Source organism: Carcharodon carcharias, chromosome 27 (assembly GCF_017639515.1).
Source record: "Carcharodon carcharias isolate sCarCar2 chromosome 27, sCarCar2.pri, whole genome shotgun sequence".
Lineage (NCBI taxonomy): Eukaryota > Metazoa > Chordata > Chondrichthyes > Lamniformes > Lamnidae > Carcharodon > Carcharodon carcharias.
In genome coordinates, this window is record NC_054493.1 from 12,633,737 (window position 1) to 12,649,514 (window position 15,778).

The following is a 15,778-nucleotide window of genomic DNA, read 5'->3' on the forward strand; positions in this document are numbered from 1 at the left end:
TTTTCTTGCAGCCTAAGTACCCATTGACAATCTAGAACTGTGTGTCAATGAATACGGGTGGGGAGAAAACACCCAGTATGATTTAGAACCACCAAACTTTCAGTTAGCAGCCAAACGTGCTGACCAATCACGCCGGACAGACTAATGCAAAGTTACAATGCAAATGCCCTTAACCAGGATGTCAGTGAGTTAAAACTTCAGCTTGCCACTGCTGAAGTGACAATTGTTCTCTATCAGTTTTACTCTTTCAAATCTTGATGTGCAGTAACGAGAATCCTTTCAATGCCTCAGATCAGTAATATCAGAGTCAATGCTTCAGTGTCTTAAAGAAGGGAAAGGTGTCTTGACTGTCTCTGGTCACCCTTCATTCTCCTCTGATTCCGGTTCCCAAAGAGTTTCTAAAGATTCACAAGGCAGGAGACTGGGTTTTCTACTTTGGTTCCTTCTCCATTTTCCCACCTGCCCTCTAATAACATTTTCCAAAACCTTGTTGCAGCCCTCCACCTTGCATAATACCCAGGGATAAGGAAATTCAGTTTTGTGGAGAGATTATAGAGATTGGGACTTTTCTCCTTAGAGCAAAGAAGATTAAGCGGAGATTTTATGGAGCTGTTGAAAATTTGGCATGGGTGGGGGTGGGCGGTTTGTTTGAGCAGAGAGGGAAAACCTGCTTCCACTGACGAGGGTCAGTAATCAGAGGACTGGGATTTAAAATAATTAAAGAAAACCAGATTTGCATTTATATAGCGCCTTTCCCGACCAGCAGGCGCCTCAAAACGCTTTCCAGCCAATGAAGGACTTTTAGAAATGTTGTTAATGTTGTGATGTAAGAAACACAGCAGCCAATCACCACTCAGCAAACTCCCACAAATAACAACGTCAAATCTGAGCAGATAATCTGTTTTGTGATGTTGATTTTAGCATTTATAAGATACCCGAATGAGTAAAACTTTAAACGCATCAATTTCAAATCTGTTCCCTGTGCTCAATCTCAAATGAGTACCGTATCATTTGCATTACCTAATGACTGGCATTCTTTTATCTATCAGTCATGTTTGCAATAAGATATTTTATACTTCAGGGCATCAATATCAAATCAAAATATTAATAATAAACTTAGCTTTCACCGAGGTCTTAAAATGAGTGCAGCAAAATCAGAAGTGCTGAAATTTCATGACATACTGTGCAGAAATAGATGTTCATAATTTCGCAGTGCTTACATATTAGCAGGTCATTCAGTCAACTAGAGAAGTTGATGGGTCTTTCGATACTCATTAACACAGTTACTCACATGTCAAAGATGCCTCATAGTAATATGTGCTCATAAAGCCAACCAAAGAGGGATCAAGGACAATTAAAATTGCAAACTCCAAGCATGCTGGTGGGTCAGCACTGCCCTGTTTGATAAATAAATATTTACATGTGTAAGAACCGTCCCAAGCACAAAATTATTTCAAACCAAATGAAGTAAATGAACAATTGAAGCACGTGATCTTGACAGGGCCCTGTTAAACTCCTTAACAAACATTTTCCTCTGTAATATCGCACCCTCGATTGAAGGGCTATGGAGAAAAAATTAACAAGATTGTATAAATCAACTCGGATATAAATTGATGTTTGATCAGAAAAAAATACACTTTTGTAAATTCGATATGAAATCAATTGCATAATTGTGCCATGTTTATTTGGTAAAGTATATTAGGAACCCAAGCCCAAACCTTCATGTCATTGGGTCAGGGAAACCTTGTGAATTAAGGCAAATTAGGCATGGATTCTACAGAAACTTCTTATTTATAAGTGAGTTGAACGATTTAATGAAAGGGAGAGATAAAGAAATAAACGAGAGAAGAAAATTGTGATTAATTAGTTTGCTCGTTTAAAAAGGGGACAGAGATCGGATGATGGAAGAGCCTCTTATGCCATTGTATAGTGCTGTGCCATTTTATGATTACATTGTTATATCAGTCTCGCTGCAGCGTTCCTGAGAATAGCAGCTGAATTCTGTTTCTCCAAAGCAGAGACCCAGATTGCTGCTGTGTTACAGTGCAATTTAACACTTTAGATAGACTCATTGTAACCAAGCTAGTCACTTGTTTCTGTTGTGTGGTGGTTATCACATTCGCCTAATACATGAAAAGTACCCTATTCTAAACCAAGTAGAAGCATTATTAAAATTTACTCATTTAAAAGTGAAGATGATTTGTACCGGCGAAGGTGACCTCAATCTCATATGTTACAGGCGTATTGTATCTGCTCTCACTGACGTTGTAAAATGAATGCAGCAAAATCAGACGTGCTGAAATTTCATGGCACACTTGAGTGGAAATAGATGTTCATAGTTTCACTGCGCTCACATATTAGCAGTTCCTTCAATCAACAACATAATTTAATGGGTCTTTCGATGCAGAATAACCTGGTTACTCACCATGTCAAAGATGTCTCATTGCTCATAAAGAGAGACAAAGAGGGATCAAATATAATTAACGCATCATTCTCAGACCTGTTCCCTGTAAAATTCTTTGATTTTGATGAAATGCTGACTGTTGTGCTAAATCTCAAATCAGACCCATATCAAATGCATTACCTGGTTACTGGCATTGTTTTGTTTGCCAGTCACGTTTATAATTCGATGTTACTGTATATTTCGGAGAGTCTCAAGTCAAATGAGGGCATCAATATCAAATAAAACATATTAATATTGAATATTGAGCAATGGAAAAAATAGAGTAAAGTTTGTTGAATTTCGTCTTCTGAGGAGAAGGCTGTTTCTAATGACTGAGCAGAAAATGCCTGAGACATTTTCTGGACCGAGTCTTCTGCATTTTGAAATTCAAAACAACTGAGACACCAACAGTTGACTTCCTGTAACAAGAGTCATGACCCCTCAGTCTAACCATTTAAATCCTCCAAGCATTCTGGTAGATCAACACCGCCCTTTTTCCTAAACAAATATGTATTCTGTAACATTACATTCCCAGAACAAATGTATTTTAAACCAAATGAACGAAACAAACTATGTCAGCATATGATCGTAGCAGGGCTCTGTTTCACTGTAATAATGATTTCCCTCTCTGATATAACACCCTCGATTAGCGGTTTGTGGAGCAAATGTAATTAGGTTGTAAAATCAACTCAGAAACAGTGAGGTGTTTGATCAGAAAAATAAGCACTTTTGTCAATTCGATATGAAATCAACAGGAGAAGTAAATAATGTTCATATGCATAGCAATGTGAGGAACAGAAGTCTAAATCTTCATGGCATTGGGTGAGGGGAACAGTTTTAATTAAGGTAAACTAGACATGGAATCTGCAGAAACTCCTTTTTCAAAAGGGAATTGTGCAATTAATTGTTATTCAGAATAATAACAGGTTTACTAAAAGAGAGAAGGAAACTGAGATTAATTCGTTTGCTCTTTTAAAAAACTGACAGAGAAAGGATTATGGAAGGGCCCTTTATACCATTGAATGGATACATGGTGCTTTGCCATTTTATGATTACATTGTTATATGAGTCTGTCTGCGGCATTCCTGATAATACCAGCTGAATTCCATTTCACCGAAACAGAGACCCAGAGTGCTGCTGCATGACAGCATCGCTTAACATTCCGGATAGCCCTGGTCGGTCAGTTGGACAATTCACCCTTGATTCTCCCCGATTCCATTTCCCAAAGAGTTTGTAAATATTCAAAGAACTGGAGACTGGGTTTCCTGTTTTGGTTCCTCCTCCATTTTTCCACCTGCCAACTAACAACATTTTCCAAAATCTCGTCACAATGCTCCGCCTTGCGCCATGTTCAGGGGTAAACACATTCCGTTTTGTGGAGAGAGTTTAGAGGCCGGGATCGTTTTCTTTAAAGCAAAGCAGGTTAAACTGAGTTTTCATGATGTTGCTTAAAATTATTGGGCTGAGGAAGGGATCGGCGGCGGGCGGTTTGATAGAGCATGTAGGGAGAAACTGTTTCCACTCTTGATGGTCAGTCGCCAGAGGACTAGGGTTTATGATAATTAAATAAAGACAGGCTTGTATTTATATAGCACCTTTCCCGTCGGGCGGACTCCTCAAATCGCTCTCCAGTCAATGAAGGACATTGTGAAGTATCGTCATTGTTGTAATGACGGAAACATGGCAGCCAGTCACCGCTCAGCAAACTCCCACAAACAGCAACGTCATAATGAGCGGATTGTGTGTCTTTGTGACGTTGATTGAGGGATAAACATTGACCAGGAAGCGGGGAGAACTCCCCTGATCTGCGTTCAGATAGGCTCATCTCGTGGCATCTTTTACATTCTGGCGCCTAAATCCCGTTCATGTCTCTTGCCCTGCTGAATAAGAAAGAAGGGATTTCACCATACCTGCACCGAGCCTCCGTTTCCTCGGACATTTTATCGCACCCTGGCAGTTTTTCCTCTTCCTCTGCTGAAGACCTTTACAAAGTGATGATGTAGCGTGTCTGCTATTTCCTCTGTTTCAATTACAGTATTGCTTTCGTCTGTCTTTAGGAGCACACATTACTGTTATTCATCTTCGAGACGACGAATAAGTATGTTAACCTGCAGCAATAAACAGATTAATTTATTTTACCATCTAAATAACTGTTAAAATATCTGTCGAGTGACAGTGGAAAGTGTTTTACAACCTTTACTGCACCAGGAGCAATAAAATGTCACTTTTGTTATATTTGTGGGATGTTCTTTAGTATTTCGAGAAGACCAATTGTCACGTGGCCGTAAACGCAAGTGCACTTAAACAAGAGGATTTCGGTAACATTTTCCCGGGTTTCGAACCGGGAGATTATTTGCGTATTAGGGTCACGATGCTAGAGAAACATTGCACTGCCGAATCCTCAATGGGCTTGACTGAAACGGCAACCTGTGCGGCCATGCAGCAGCACTTTGGGTTTTGTTTTGAAGAAATGAAATTCAGCTGCTATCATTAGGAATGTTGGAGACAGACTGATTTAGCAATGTCGCCATAAAATGGTACAGCACATGAGGAGACAATTCGGCCCATCGTGTCCATGGCAGCTTTTTGCAAAGAGCATTTCAATCAGTCCCAATGACTCTTCTTCATACGGACTCGAAACATTATTTCTGTTTCTTTCTCCACAGCTGCTGCCAGATCGGCTGAGTTTTTCCAGCATTTTCTGTTTTTGTTTCAGATTTGCAGCATCCACAGTATTTTGAATTATTTTGATCCTGGCGTCTCTTTCCCGCGGGATGTACAAAACCCGTCACTTCTCTTCTTTCATTCTCACGCGTCCATTTCCAGTTTGTGTCTGTTCCCCTTTCGGCCTCTTCAACAAATGCATTTGGACGGACAAGTAGCATCTGAAATTTAAGGAAGTGTGAAATGATTCATTTTGGTCGGAGAGGAGAGGCAACAGGAAATAAAGCGTACAGATTTATGTTGCACAGCGAGTGGTTAGAATCCGGAATGTAGCAGCGCGGCTCAGTTCCACAAGCAGGTGAACGAATTTTTACCATCGCATTCACTTTACGCTTTACAGCTATATTCACTTTAGTTTTATAGCTTCATATTAAAAAGGTTCAGAGAGAAAAAGCAGATTGGTAAGATTCCTTTTGTATCGTTTTGAACTGGAAATGTCTGAGATGGAGAATATAAGTTAAAAAATGTGACGTGAAAGTAAAGAATTTGATGTCTGTCAGTTGCGTTGTCAGTTTCACAGGAGCCGCATTGATTAGGTTGGTGGGTTTTGGAAATTGAATTTTGCATTTCACAGCTTTAGTACTTTTTCACCACACTGTCGATTTCATGTTCCGGCTAATAGCAACGTTGGTTTTCAATGGCTGAAGAAATAATCAGTGTTCTATCTCAACATGACATTTTGTCGAAGAAACTTCGCCCTCGTGAAAATGGTCCAGAATGAAGAAAATGGCAAAAGCCGCGTGGATATCCCGAGATGCAAGCGCAGCAAACAGTTTCCTTGGTAGTCCAGTGGTTAGGATTCGGCGATCTCACCGCTGTGGCCTGTGTTTGCATCCCGGTCAGAAGCTAGCCGCTTAATCATCTTGTTAAAACGACTTTATTAAGCTCCTGATTGAAAACAGAAAATGCGTTATAGCTCTGCCCGAATCAGTGGAGTTGGAACTGAAGCTCCACATCAGAAATGAAAATGTCACATGTGCAACAAGTCAAGAACAAATGTCGATGTCGGACTGGAAGGTAAGAGAATAAAAGACAAAGGCTGTGATCAGTTGCAAAGCGCTGGTTACAACGATGTTGGTACACGACACGATGTGGGTGAGAATGGGGCTGCTGTTAGTGCAGCACTGTCTATAGTTCAGAGAATGGCAGCTGATAAAGGATCAGTATTGATCTCGGAAACAGGGCAGCGCTGATCCACCAGGATGTGAGTTCTGAAATGTGAGTGGACATTCTACCCTCTGTAAACTTGAAGTCATTCCAAACTCTGCTGCCCGTGTCTGAACTCGCAGCAAGTCCCATTTCCCTATCACCCCTGTGCTTTCTGACCTACATTGGCTCCTGACCAAGTGTTATCTTTCGTTTAAAATTCTCCTGCTTGTTTTCAAATCCCTCCATGTCTTTGCTGCTCTCTTTCTCTTTAGTTTCCCAGAACCCCAAAACCTTCTGAGATGTCCACACTCTTTGAGATGTGGCAGATGAACGGAAATAGGAAAACGCGGGAGAGTTTATTTTCTCCAACACCAGTAATTTATTCTGGTTGAAATCGGGAATAATGATGCAACGTAGTCGGCAGGATTCGAACCTACGTGGGAAAATCCCAATGGACTTCGAATCTATCGCCTTAACCACTCGGCCACGACTACGCGCATGCTGGCACTGTTCATATAAAATGATAGGTGACTACAGCAGAGCAGGAAGATATTCGCCCCGGCATGTTCGTGCCAGCTCTCTGGACGAGCCAATCAGCTGGTTCCACACAGGCTCCTTTTCCCTCACAGAAATTCATATTTGTATTGTCTCTCCATGTTCTTCCCATCAAAATAAAACACCGCACACTTCACTTCAACTGAAGCTTACCCGTCTAAAGATTTAGTGACACGGCACGGATACTAGCCCATTGAAACTGTGGGATTCGAGGCCACGCCCCCAACGAAAGGGTAGTTGAAAACACAGTATTTTAGACCGCTCGGCCACGATAAAATAATGGACGCGTTTTACCTTACCTGGTATTTCCATTGAAATATAGACAGTAAGAAAAAGAGCAGAAAGCGGCCTTCAGGCGCCTCCAACCTGCTCCGCCACTTGCTTAGATCGTGGGTAGAGCCCGAGCCTCAACACCAATTTTCTATCCCATCGCGCTGACCCTTCATTTCTTCAGCATCGAAAAATCTATCCATCTTAACCTTCAATGTACTCACCGACTGATGATCTGCAGATGTCTGGGCTACAGTACTCCAAAGATTCACAACCCTTTGAATGAAGAAATGTCTCCTCATCTCAGCCCTGAATGGCTGACACATTATCCGCAGAATGTGAGCCCAGTTCTCGGCGCTCCAACCACGGGGAAAACAGACTCTCACCATGAACACTCTCAAACTGTCTCAGAATTTCACACTTTGCAAAGAGGTAAAGGAGACTGAGACAGAGAGACTGTGAGGGCGAAAGCAGATATATGGAGACAAAGAGAGACAGAGAGTTGGCTCGACACTGAAAGGAACAGATACACTTCACCATTGATAGCTTAGATTGAAAGATGGAAAATAAGAAGAGAATAAAAGACTTACATTTAAACAGAGCCTTTCACGAACTCAGGGCAACAGAAAGTGCTGTACAGCCGATGGAGTGCTTTTGAAGTGTAGTCAGTGTTGTAATTTAATGACACAGAGAGACAGTTCGATAAAAATGCTGAACCAGCAAATGACAAAATGTAATCTTAAGAACGACACCTCAATGTAAACATTTCATTCTTTGTTTCTAAACTTCATTATTTGTTTGATCAAATTGATCAAATCCTTGACAAAACAGGGACAAAACATTCCATTTCTATAAGATCAACGATCAGGCTTCCCTTTTCTAGAGTAAAGAGCTTCAGACTGTTCAGCCTTTCCAGCTGATTATAACATTTGGGATTGAACTTTAATTTTTCTGTTCGTTTTGAGGTATGACCGCAGTAGAAACAGTTTCTAAGGTCTGAGGGATTTCAGTTTGGATTACTGGATTACAAATTCATTCTCTCGGTGTGTCCATTGCCTTAACTCCTCGACCACAAGGACTTGGTTTTTGTCTGTTTTAATGTTGCTCAGTGTAAATGTCAATCATCCCCCACTTTGTAACATACGGGCACTTAGGCGCTGAGCAGTCTCCATTCAAAAACAAATAGAGCCGGAATTCCCCTCTTGCATGTTTTAAAGCTGCTCTTTTTTGTTTGTCCGAACTTAATATGAAGCTACTCAACTAATATAAATAAAGTTTTGATTGGTAAAAGTGGAGAACTGAAGCGCATTGACACACACACACAGGAACACACACATACATATAAGACCGAGACTGACAGAGACCCAAGGAAAGGCAAACACTCAGAAAACAAAGATATCACAAATTGGCTAAGTTTTGTTTTCACAAATTCGACAGCAAATTCCGTAAATGCTTGTGGATGAATGGCAAGAGGAAAAAACCAAAGTGTTTGGCTGTGTTTTTTATTCCATTGAACAGATAATTAGTCCGGCATCTGTGGACACATGGTTAAAATCAGGAATGAGGAGAAGTGTAGTCGGCAGGATGGGACCCTGGGTGGGGAAAATCCATCACCTTAATTACTCTGCTTTCGCCTGCAGAAATAGGGGTCATATAAAATCACAGAATGATTATGGAAGAGGGGGCGATCATTAGGCCCGTCAAGTTCCTGTTGGCTCTTATGGAAGAGCAACTCAACTCGTACTCACAACGCCGGCCTTTTCCCAGCCGCCCTGTAATTTATATTCACATTTTCTCTCCTCTGGATTCCGACCAATCGGAAACAAGGCTTACTTTCCTGCTATAAATTTTAGCAGCCCCCAATCTGCCGGAAGTGATTTGCACAAAGTACCCCAACATAATCCTCTGGTAGTGGAGGGATTCGAAACCACATCCTGTTAGAGATGGGAATTTAAACCCAGTGGCTTAGACCACTTGGTTACACTACCATGGTCCTTGCACTGACTCATCGTTGTGACTGGTATCGGCACTGAATGAGGACATAAGAAATCAGAGCAGGAGTCTGCCAAAAAGGCCCCTCGAGCTTGCTCAGCTACTTCATAAGATCATGGAGGATCCTGGGCCTCAACACCAATTTCTCAGCCGATCCCTATAGCCCTTGATTCCATTGCTGTACCTCGTCTTTGTGGCATAAGTGGTGAGTATGTTCCGATATTAACTGAAAACTTGGTGGTTTGACATCATCCTGCAATGACAAAAGTCTCTTCCTCACCCTCCTCCCTTCCTACTTCCATTGCCGTCACAGTTCCGGATTGTGTGCTTTGATCTGATGAAAATATTCCCCAAACTTTGTCAGCCATCTGTTGTCCAGTATGTTCTCAAACAAACAGGCGTTTAAATATTAATTTCAAACACAATAAGAATAAACATTGTGCAACTGCGCACATACATGCAATTCACGAGAAATATAGGATTCAAAGCTGCAAATAGAAATTCATTCTCTGAATATATTAAGAGAACTGGAGCACACCATTGCACCATTGTGAAGTTCCATTTAATGTGAGGAAGTTACACAATTGGGATCAAGATAACTGGTATTAAAATAATTTCAGAATCAATATAAAGAAACGGTACAAAAAGGGAAACAGTTACAATAATAATGCAATCAACACAATAAAACCATATTAATCATAGGTAAATGAGCTTGTGGTGCAGTTTGAATTTGGCAGGTATGATGTGGTGGGCATCACGGAGACATGGCTGGAAGGGGATCAGGAGTGCGAGCTAAATATCCAAGGGTATACATCCTATTGAAAAGATAGGCAGGTTGTCAGAGGGGGTGGGGTTGCTTTGTTAGTAAGAAATGAAATTAAATCGATAGCAAGAAATGACGTAGGGTCAGATGATGTAGAATCTGCGTGGGTAGAGTTGAGGAACGCAAAGGTAAAAAAAACCATAATGGGAGTAATGTACAGGCCTCCGGACAGTAGTCAGGATGTGGGGCACAAGATACACCAGGAGATAGAAGAGGCGTGTAAGAAAGGCAAGGTTACAGTGATCATGGAGGATTTCAATATGCAAGTAGACTGGGAAAATCAGGTTGGTAGTGGATCCCAAGAAAAGGAATTTGTGGAATGTCTACGAGATGGCTTTTTGGAGCAGCTTGTGGTGGAGCCCACTAGGGAACAGGCAATTCTAGAGTAAATGATGTGTAATGAGGCAGGTTTGATAAGGGAGCTTAAGGTGAAGGAACCCTTAGGAGGAAGTGACCATAAAATGATAGAATTTACCCTGCAATTTGAGAGGGAAAAGCTGGAATCAGATGTAACGGTATTACAGTTGAACAAAGGCAACTACAGAGGCAAGAGGGAGGAGTTGGCCAGAATTGACTGGGAGATGAGCCTAGCAGGAAAGACAGTGGAACAGCAGGAGTTTCTGGGATTAATTTGGGAGACACAGCAAAAATTCATCCATAGCAAGAAGAAGCATACTAAAGGGAGGACGAGGCAACCATGGCTGACAAGGGAAGTCAGGGACAGCATAAAAGCTAAAGAGAAGCATACAATGCGGCAAAGAGCAGTGGGAAGCCAAGGGATTGGGAAGCCTACAAAGACCAACAGAGGACAACTAATAAAGAAATAAGAAGGGAGAAGATTAAATATGAGGGTAAACTAGCCAGTAATATAAAAGAATGTTGTAAGAGTTTTTTTTAGAAATATAAAGGGTAAGAGAGGGGCAAAAGTGGACATTGGGCCACTGGAAGATGACGCTGGAGAAGGAGTAGTGGGGACCAAAGAAATGGCGGAGGAACTGAATAGGTACTTTGCCTCAATCTTCACAGTGGAAGACACGAGTAACATACCCGAAGTTCAAGAGAGTCGGGGGGCAGAGGTGAGTATGGTGGCCATTACCAAGGAGAAGGTGCTAGGAAAACTAAAAGGTCTGAAGGTGGATAAATCACTTGGGCCAGATGGATTACACCCCAGAGTTCTGAAGGAGATAGCTGAAGAGATAGTGGAGGCGTTAGTGGTGATCTTTCAGGGATCACTGGAGTCAGGGAGGGTCCCAGAGAACTGGAAAATCGCTAATGTAACCCTCCTATTTAAGAAGGGAGTGAGGCAAAAGACGGGAAATTACAGGCGGATTAGCCTGATCTTGGTCATTGGTAAGATTTTAGAGTCCATTATTAAGGATGAGATTTCAGAATACTTGGAAGTGCATGATAAAAAAGGGCAAAGTCAGCATGGTTTCATCCAGGGGAGGTCATGCCTGACAAATCTGTTAGAATTCTTTGAGGAGGTAATGAGTAGGTTAGACAAAGGAGAGCCAATGGATGTTATCTACTTGGACTTTCAGAAGGCCTTTGACAAGGTGCCGCACAGGAGGCTGCTCAGTAAGATAAGAGCCCACAGTGTTAGAGGCAAGGTACTAGCATGGATAGAAGATTGGCTGTCTGGCAGGAGCAGAGAGTGGGGATAAGGGGGTCCTTCTCAGGATGGTGGCCGGTGACTAGTGGAGTAGCACAAGGGTCAGTGTGGGGACCACAACTTTTCACTTTATACATTAATGATCTAGATGAAGGAACTGAGGGCATCCTGGCTAAGTTTGCAGATGATACAAAGATAGGTGGAGGGACAGGTAGTATTGAGGAGGTGGGGAGGCTGCAGAAGGATTGGAACAGGTTAGGAGAATGGGGAAAGAAGTGGCAGATGGAATACAACGTGGGGAAGTCTGAGGTCATGCACTTTGGTAGGAAGAATAGAGGCATAGACTAGTTTCTAAATGGGGAGAGAATTCAGAAATCTGGAGTGCAAAGGGACTAGGGCGTCCTCCTCCAGGATTCTCTTAAAGTTAACTTGCAGGTTGAGTCGGTAGTTAGGAAGGCAAATACAATGTTGGCATTTATTTCGAGACGACTAGAATATAAAAGCAGGGATGTGCTGCTGAGGCTTTATAAGGCTCTGGTCAGACCACATTTAGAATATTGTGAGCAATTTTTGGCCCCGTATCTCAGGAAGGATATGCTGACCCTGGAGAGGGCCCAGAGGAGATTCACGAGAACGAACCCAGGAATGAAAGGCTTAACATATGAGGAACGTTTGAGGACTCTGGGTCTGTACTCGATGGAGCTTAGAAGGATGAGGGGGGATCTGATTGAAACTTACAGAATACTGAAAGGCCTGGATAGAGTGGACGTGGGGAAAATGTTCCCATTAGTAGGAGAGCAAAGGACCCGAGGGCACAGCCTCAGAGTAAAGGGAAGACATTTTAGAACAGAGATGAGTGGAAACTTCTTTAGCCAGAGAGTGGTGAATCTATTGAATTCACTGCCACAGAAGGCTGTGGAGGCCAGGTCATTGAGTGTATTTAAGACCGAGATAGATAGGTTCTTGATTGGTAAGGAGATCAAAGGTTATGGGGAGAAGGCTGGAGAATGGGGTTGAGAAACTTATCAGCCATGATTGAAAGCTGGAGCAGACTCGATGGGCCGAATGGCCTAATTTCTGCTCCTATGTCTTACGGTCTTATGGCCATAATGACAATCCAGAGATATTCGCGTGAATATTGTCATTTAGACTCGATATTTCACAGACAGAATTCCACCTGGAGTCGCTCAAGGGCTCCACATTTGACCAAACTTTACAGAGCAGACAGTTCAGCAGTGTCACAGGTCAGAGCTGTGTCGTGAAGCCAACAGATCTTTTCATTATGTTATTGTGGTTTATTGTAAAGTAGGTTTATGGTGGTGAGTGTATGGTTCTGTCTGTGTGATTTAATTGAATTAGGGCCAGATAGACTGCAAGCTTCAAATTATCAAAATAAATTAGGGACAAAAGGTATTTTAAATGCTATTGAGCAAACATGGATGACGTCTTAGCACGTATATTCTGAAGGAAATTCGCATTTTTAGATAAGTGAAGGAAGGTAAGAAAGGCCAAGTAGTGTGTTTATTTTCCCAAAGGTACTGACCATGTTAGCAACATGAAAAAATTTTGTATCATGGGAAAAGTAAATTTCCAAAGACACAAAGAAGAATGGAATTTACAGATTAAAGAGAGAGAAACATATATGAGGAGGAATGGAAGGCTCTGTTGGGGGACCATGTAAGATTTAATAGGACTGTGCAAAACAACATTGGGGAAGCCTCCAGCCGCTTTAGCAGACGCCTGCTGTGTCCAGTAACCAAAGGTGGAGGATAGCCTTTGGAATTCCACTGTTGAGTAGGTGCTGTGGTAAATTTGCTTGCTTGCTATTTAAATTTTAAAGCTATTTTGGACTGCTGCCCTAAAGAGGGTGTATAGTTGGGAGTGAGGTTAGTTAGGGATTTTGGGATTTGTTATTATATTAAGTAACTGTAATCTTATGCATGTGCGTGAAATCATTCCTTTTGTCAATAAATGTTTTAACTTAGCTTTAAAATCTCTAAAGGTGTTAGTGGACTCATTACTTCTGAATTCAGTGCACAAATCTTCTCGTAATGAATACAAATTGTAAAACCGTTGTGATAGCGTGGCCACGTTTTCTTTGTGGATTTGCTCCGCCTGGCCTACATCATCTGCTAGGACAGCTCAACTGAGGATTAAAGGAAACGTTACTCTGTCACAACACTGCATCGCACATGATGCTACATTTATAATCAGCGTCATTAACTGACGCTGCTATGGAACAGAAGATTAAATAGTGGACTCGCGGAATCATTGCATTTCATGGTCCAATGAGCGATCAGGTTGACTGATTGTTCTGAAAAGAACTGACGTCATTTTGCTTTTCAGTTAAACGCAAATATGAGCAAGGCGCGACGTCACACAAACATGGCTGACGCCGATTGGCCCTGCGTGGATGACGCCACAATGCTTTGGACCGTGATTGGTTATTACCCGCATTGATTCAGGAGCGGGAGATCATGGGCTATCTCCAATCTCCGCTGAGCGGTGAAGTTTGTGCCGCCTGTGATCCTGACTCAGGACTGTGACCATGAGAGGGTGAGTCCTTGGCATCCTAAAGGGGCCATGCGCCCACTGAGGCTCTCCAAGACTGGGAAAATGACCGAGAAACTGGGAAGCACAGCGGTGGTGGTTAAATATAAATGCAGCATTGAGGGGAGAGATGTCTTGAAAAGTCGAGTGGTAGAGAGTGGGAGAGAGACTGGGACAGAGAAACAGGTTTAACACTAACTCCACCCTTTCTTAAATATCATTCGAGCCCTTCAGGTGCGTCAGCAATTTTTCCCTCCCTTAATCTTACAATGTTCAGCAACAAGCGCCTGAACTCCAGGATTTTAAAGGAAAAACGGCTCTGTATCAGAAGGAAAATGTTGGAAGATATTATGGTCTGACTAGAAATCTCTGTTGATATTCCCGTGCCGGTGGGGGTTGGGGGGGGGGTGGGTGGGGAGGGTGGTGGGGGGAGGTTGGGTATGAAGGGGTCTCTGAGGAGATAGAGCGAAATCCCTGGGGTGATGTTGAGTGAGTTCAGGAGGATGGTATCAGAAGGGAATGGAGCAGGGAGAAAGGATCCCTGTGGTAATGGTCAGTGGGTTCAGGAGGATGATATCAGAAGGGAATGGAGCAAGGAGAGAGGATCCCTGTGGTGATGGTCAGTGGGTTCAGGAGGATGGTATCAGAAGGGAATGGAGCAGGGAGAGAGGATCCCTGTGGTGATGTTCAGTGAGTTCAGGAGGATGGTGTCAGAGGGATTGGAGCAGGGGGAGAGGATCCCTGGGGTGATGTTCTGTGAGTTCAGTTGTTTGTTGCATCAGGCAGGCCTCAGGGCCTGGGAATTTCCACGATTGTGCTCCCTGGTGTTCCTATTGAACCCCAAACTGTGGTGATATCTTGCAGGATTACTGCTTGAAAATGTGTCTGTGTCAGATCGGCCCCAGTCTCTAGGAATCATCCCTGGGTTTGTACCAATTGTTCCGTGTACAGTATATATGTATTTCTTGTTATTAATTTATACGATGTGGGAGTGGCTGTTTGGGCCAGCAGTTATTGCCCATCCCTAATTGCCTTGAGAAGGTGGACTGTGTTGTCTCTGCCTTGTGAGTGTTTAATTGGACAAAGTAGAGAGAGTCCAAGCGAATGCTCTGGGGGCTTGTGTTCAAATCTCAACATGGCAGCTGCTGGAATGTGAATTCAATTCATAAAATCTGGAATTGAAAACTGGACTCAGTAATGGTGACCATGACAACTATCACTGATTGTCATAAAAACCCAACTGCTTCACTACTGTCCTTTAATGAAGGGAATCTGCCATCCTTACCCGGCTTGGCCGACATGTGATTCCAGGTACATAGCAATGTGACTTCACTGCCCTCTGAAATGGCCTCAGAAGCCAGGCTGTTCGGGGCGGCCTTGCCAGCGACATACACATCTCATGAAAGGATAAAGGGAAAAAAATTTTTATTCTCTATCTAACCCATGCTGCACAGACCCTGGGAGTGTTTGATGGGACAATGTAAAGGAAGCTCTCTTTCCCCATGTACTGTCCTGCATCGGCCTCTGATGATGCAGAGTCCTGCTGTTTACAATAAGCTGACATATGACTGTGACATACCAGAATATGACTGAAATCACCGAAGCTCCCCTTGTTCTGGAGTTTGCTATAATAAGGCAGAGGGAAAGTTGTATTAACACC

General features: G+C 42.6%; 1 non-coding gene across 1 annotated transcript; it reads right to left on the reverse strand.

Moving 5' to 3' along the window:
• Positions 1-6,728: 6,728 nt before the first annotated feature.
• trnas-cga lies at positions 6,729-6,810 on the reverse strand. The gene has a single exon. It is a non-coding gene; the product is annotated as a tRNA-Ser (tRNA).
• Positions 6,811-15,778: the final 8,968 nt, after the last annotated feature.